The sequence below is a fragment of the Triplophysa dalaica genome, chromosome 12 (assembly GCF_015846415.1).
Source record: "Triplophysa dalaica isolate WHDGS20190420 chromosome 12, ASM1584641v1, whole genome shotgun sequence".
Taxonomy (NCBI): domain Eukaryota; kingdom Metazoa; phylum Chordata; class Actinopteri; order Cypriniformes; family Nemacheilidae; genus Triplophysa; species Triplophysa dalaica.
The window spans coordinates 6653522-6659380 of NC_079553.1; positions in this window are offsets into that span (position 1 = coordinate 6653522).

The window sequence follows — 5859 nt, forward strand, 5'->3', positions numbered from 1 at the left end:
TTCTTGTTTATAGGTTCATTTGTTTTTAATTAAAATTATGTGAAATATTCCAAACTTTAAAAAAACTTCCCCCCAGGTTTTCATTACCTGTGGGAACGTTCTGACATTTTTAGATGAATTTATCTTTTTTATTAAGTGTTATTTTCCCCATCAAGTGCTTTGTCAGCATGCAAAGAAAATGAAGAAACGTTCTGACATTTTTAGATTCATTTATCTTTTTTATTAAGTGTTATTTTCCTCATCAAGTGCTTTGCCAGCCTGCAAAGAAAATGAAGAAATGTTCTCTGGACACAAACAAATAGAAATAAAAGAGGAAAAGAAAGAGTGCGTGAAGAGCAAGAGCCCAAGGGGGGAAACAGTTGTCGCTGGAGACTTTTATTGACTTTCCCCCCCTCTTCAATCGCACGTGACTGGAGCGCGCGCGGGGGCCAACAGATAAATTCACAGAGAGAGGGGCCGAGGAAGAGAGAGAAATGGGAAAATAAATTACTCTGGAAAGATATGACGATGGGCTACATGCGGCTTTAAATCTAAAAGGGAATTCGCGACACGCTCGACCAATTTGTCACTGCGCTTTTTACCCTTCTCTCCATTTCTTTTGGGTACTTTTTCTTGATTATTTTTTCAAGTATTTGCCGTTTACTCTAGGCTGTCTATATTATTTTATTCTGCATCATGTACTGACAACTAATAATTAAAATACACTTATTAAAAAAACATATATTATGTGTACTCTGAAAAGGCGTTTGATTTAAACGCACCGGAACGAGAATTCCCTCGCGCACTCGTTTTTTCCCGTTTGATGCGATCTCTATCCATATATCACCCCATTCCGATTGTCTTTCCGATCTCGGATTATGTGTAACTACACCGTCACGACCCACCCCCTACAATATCCATAACAGGCAAAGGAGAGAGGGAAATGAGATGGACTTGAAGTGAAGGATGGCTGGAAAAGGGGGAGAGAAAGAATGGAAAAGAGAAAAGAAAGAAAACGCAGTCTTAAAGTATACCCCCCTCTTTTATTTAATTTAGACGCCAGGCGAAAATCGATCCTGCCATTCGATACGCAATCCGAATCAAGGCGAATTAAGCGGGCGGAAATTAACTCTGAAAATATTTTTGATGGAGTGGCTTGTAGTCTCTCGGCCAAATGGACTGCAAAGTGGAACAAATGACAGGGGCCTAGTGGTGGAGACAGCGGCGCTCCATCTTCCATTAGGGCGTAATGGGATAGGTCCAGCCCCCTAGCTCGACTCGGCTGCATTAATCAAAACAGCCTCTATATGAAGATTTATGGTTCTCCCGGCGTCGCCGCTTCACTTCAGCGCCGCTGAAGCCGGAGCCGGTGCTTGAGTGTGTGTTTCTCTCTCTCTCTCTCTCTCTCTCTCTCTGCTCGTTCGCTTCGTGTGTATGTGTGTAGGTGTTAGAGCGACTTTCTCCCTCCTTATCGCCTGCCTTTTTGTACATACTATTGTATACCAGTACGCTTCAAGCCTCTCGCGCACAAGCCTCTGTACAAGGGGACGGTAACCTATATTATGTATCGTATCATCTCTGTGTGTAGAGTGCATTTCTCACCCTGTTACAATGACGTGGGTCAATAATGTTACTTGGATTTTATTTTCGCAAAGTTTTACTTTGTGAACTCATGCTCAAACAATAATTGATAAATTTGATTTTTTAAAATAATCTTTTAAAGACCAATAGAGAAAAGTTTGCATCTCTTACTTTCTAAATCACGTAGTTCGTTTTTCTTTTTGTTACCCCATCCTGCCCCTTAAATTTTCAATAGTCCAATAGAGAGTCCCATCTCAATGTTTCATCACAGTCCAATCTCTTTCCTTAATCTAGCTCTCTCGTTCTCCAACGTGTCTTTCTCATTCCACCCCTGCATTACCTCTGACCGGCCCTGCTTTCTCACTCCAGAGCCGAACACACGTGGAGACATCTCTATATCCCTCATCTATCTCTCCTTTCCTCCTGCCCTGGCTCCTTTCCTTTTTCTTTGCTTTCCTTTCCTGTGCACAGAGGGGAAGCTGGCTGCCAGTTTTAGTCTGCCGAAGGGTTTATTCAAATTAGAAACGGTTCAGTCTCCTTATCCCCTCTTCTCTCTTGTTCTCTCTCTCATGCAAACACTCACTCTCTCACCTGCTTTCTGTGGCTCCTGTCTTCTCTAAGAAGTCCCCAGAGCCCATCTAGTTTAGGGGGACGATGTTTGTGGAGAACTTCGAGATGAGACGAAAGAGAGGTCAGAAAATCATGGAGGAAGCAACTGAGAGAGTTCAGATTTGTCTGGGGGGACCCGTTAGCTTTTTGCTCTCCCGTCCCATTATAACATTTCTCACTGATCTGTAGCACCAGGTATGAGTGTTTACAAATTTCCCTCCTAACACCCCATTGTCTGATCGAACTATCACGCTTACAACTTGCTATATGTTTTCTGCATGCTATTTTTGCGCGCTTTGAAAATGTTTTCCATTTCCTACATTTTTCTTTGTCTTGACTCCTGCTATTGTATCCATGTCTGTTTTCCTGGTTCTCTTTGCCGAGCTGACCGACTGTCAGTCATCCCTGTCAGTTAGAGAGAGATGGGACTCAGAGGTCAGTCAACCCTGATAATCATCACTGTAAATTGTAATGAGCACCTTGCCTTGACTGTCCCACATGGTCCTCATGTTCTTCCCTTCACTGGTCTTATAAACTGAATTATTGCAGTATGCTGGATTTTTGTTATGGTGCTGGTTAGTGGGGATTTTTCTTTTGTATATGTATTTTTAAACTTTATATATATTTGAAATACTAAAAAAATACACTAACATGACTGATATCCATCTTGAAAGTTCCAGATGATCTGGGAACTTTAATTTTCTTAGTTTTACAGTATTAAATAATAAATTAAAAAATCAGTTTCATTTTGAACCCTTTTGAATTGGACGTTACCAATGATTGTCAAGCAAATAAAAAGCTTAAGGTATATTAACATACAAATGAGAACATTGCACCATTAGACTAGATGAGCAACCTATCTATTAACAAGGGTTATTCAACTCTGAAGACATGTCGGACATGCTGCTATGATTCCCTTAAACGACCAATGGGATTTTTTTTATTTTGCTTAAAGTAACTAAAAGATTAACCCCATTCAAGTCATTATATAAATGAACCAGGAGGCCTCAGCTGGGCCTGTTCTATGCAAATCAGGAGATGGCTTCTGTTTGTCATGTGGAGGCATGATTTCACATGAATACACTCAGACTAAGTGCTTCTTATGTGCATATATATCCTAACATATAATGATTCTCAAATTAAGAGACGTTAAATAAAAATTAAGAGGCAGCAAAACGCTCCGTCGACAAACAAAACATGAACTCATGTTTAGAAAGTCTTAACATTAACGTTTTCAAAAGGAAGTATTTAAAGAATGATTTTTATGATTAAGAGTACTTTTCATAAATGTACATTAAATTATCACATGTCTTTCATATTTTGCTCTTTTACAAATAGTTCTGTTTCGAAATTGTGAGAAAAAAGTGGCCAGGTCTTCCCTTAGAAACATTTTTTTGACTTCTTCGCATATTAAAACCTTGATGACTCAATCTATTAGTCAGCAGTTCATTATTTACCAGTGAAACATATGGCTTTGGTCATTTAAAGCCCCTTAATCCCTAAAGGATTAGCCTTTGCCAATCTTTACATAAGAGTTAATTGATAAAACAAGCCACACATTCCATTCAAGTGCACAACTTCAAAACCCAGAGCTGGCATTGATTTACCTGGGCATCCCAATCACTCAGAATGGAGTTCTATAGTCATTACAGCATTTGTGGAGGTTTGTAATTGCAATGCACATTGTAATTAAGAAGCATGAGTCTACAGCCTTAATAACAGTTCACATTCAATGACAGTGACATTACTACTGGTTGCAGCTTGTGTATAATGATTTTTTTAAGAATAAAATGTTTTATGGTAACACAATATGTGCAAATGTGATTCATATGTCCAATACTTATTTGGTTAGATTTTACTCTGCTCTGTAAGGCAACAATCTCTCTTTCTGCCCTGGTTTCAATATTTCCCCCAGTGAAATTAAAGCTCTTTGCATAAATAATTATATAATTTTCCTAAAGAATTATACGTTGTCTTGAGCTCCTTGCTTTTGATTGATGTCTGTTTATGATTCGTTCCGCTTAGAAATTCCTACAACATTTCTTTCCTGATAATATATCAATTTATCAGGAGAGATTTTATGTTAATTTCCGCCCTCCCCCATAAAAATAACCATCACAGTCCCATACCATCTCGAACTAATTAAGCAAGTGTTAATTAAAAATTCTGGAGAGGATGAACGCGAAGAATTGTTATGGAAACGTTGAAGTTAATCAAGCTTTCAAATTATTGATAACATCCTGAGAACAGTGATCGATCGGGAAGACATTAAGATGCGAAATAAAGCAGATATTTGTGTGTGTGTGCGTGCAGAGTGAGGTAGAGAGAGTGCGCGCGCGAGAGAGAGAGAGTGCATGTTGCTGTATTTATGATGTCTTTTGTATTACACATTTTGGTTGCATTCAATTTTCGGACTCTGTCATTAATTATAGGTAACCAATTAACGAAAAAGTTTCCCACCGAATGCGTATCACCCACTGCCTGCCAATGCATGCAAAATCACCTAGAGTTATGCAACTCTATGCAAAGGGCACTAGGGTAAATCTTCGGAAATTCATATTTCCTCCACCCTTACACGCTCTTTTCAATGTAGTATGCTGCAGTCGTGCTTACACGTTTCATCCCTTGTGTGTCTGCTTGTGCGTCGTTTACTTACAGGCCCGCTTCATCATTCGGCCAGAGAGGAGCAATTCACCCACAAAGTGGCGCTTTCGCCCATAAATAATATTCAAGTCGGTCTATTGTTAAGTGAAAAGTTGACCGGTGTTTGATATTTTTTCTCTTTTCCCCCCTTCTTCTTCTTTTCCACGGCGACCTCGGGTTAGGACTCATACATCACGGGATGACAGCTATAGAAAGGCCCTAAATTAGCAACTAAATCGAATATTGATCAGCTATGTGCGGCCCTCGCGTCGCGGTTCCTTGCCGTTTTTTCCAGTGGAGAGAGTGAAGAGAGGTAGCGGTGGAGGTGTACGGGAGGAGGGATTAGGGGGGCGGGGGTTGTGATAGCGGTGGCAATCTCTCTCCTGCGCGTTGTGTTGTTTCGGTGTGTCGATGTGGCCTACCTGTGTGTTCTCTAAAAACGGACAAGCGTCGTTTCAGCGCCTGTGCGCCAACACACATCATCTTTACGCCTAGACCGCAGTTTTACTCCATGTATGCAAAATGATTACGCTCACCCCACTTAATTAAGAGCTGCTTAATTTACGTAGAGTTATTAATGACAGCAGGCGTATCCTTTATTCAGCACCCTCTTTTTCTCATAATGCTAACTTCATCCAGTTATCCTTTCATTCAGGCATCCACGCATCCGTTAACAGCTCTGCCTCCTTCGTTTATCTTACGCGTACGCTTCCCTAATACTTTTGTGTTGAATAAGAAATTCTTGCTCGATGGTCAATGATTGTCAGTGTTTGTAAATGATCTTTTTATCTTATTGATGTTTTCGCACTCGTTGTTGGTATAGTGGGAGGTCCGCAAGTTAGCGCGCTCTGCTGGACAGCGTTTGATGAAACGATCACGAGATCTCTCGCGGGAAGGAGCTCCGTCCGGAGCATGGTCACCCAAACCCAAGGCCGTTGTGTAGATGGTCAAGGTTAGGCAGGGTCACTCGGATGAGCCCACTCGTGCTCTTTTAACCAAAGAAACGGATCGCCTGGGTTTCAGAGTTCAGATCAAAGTATCGAGTGT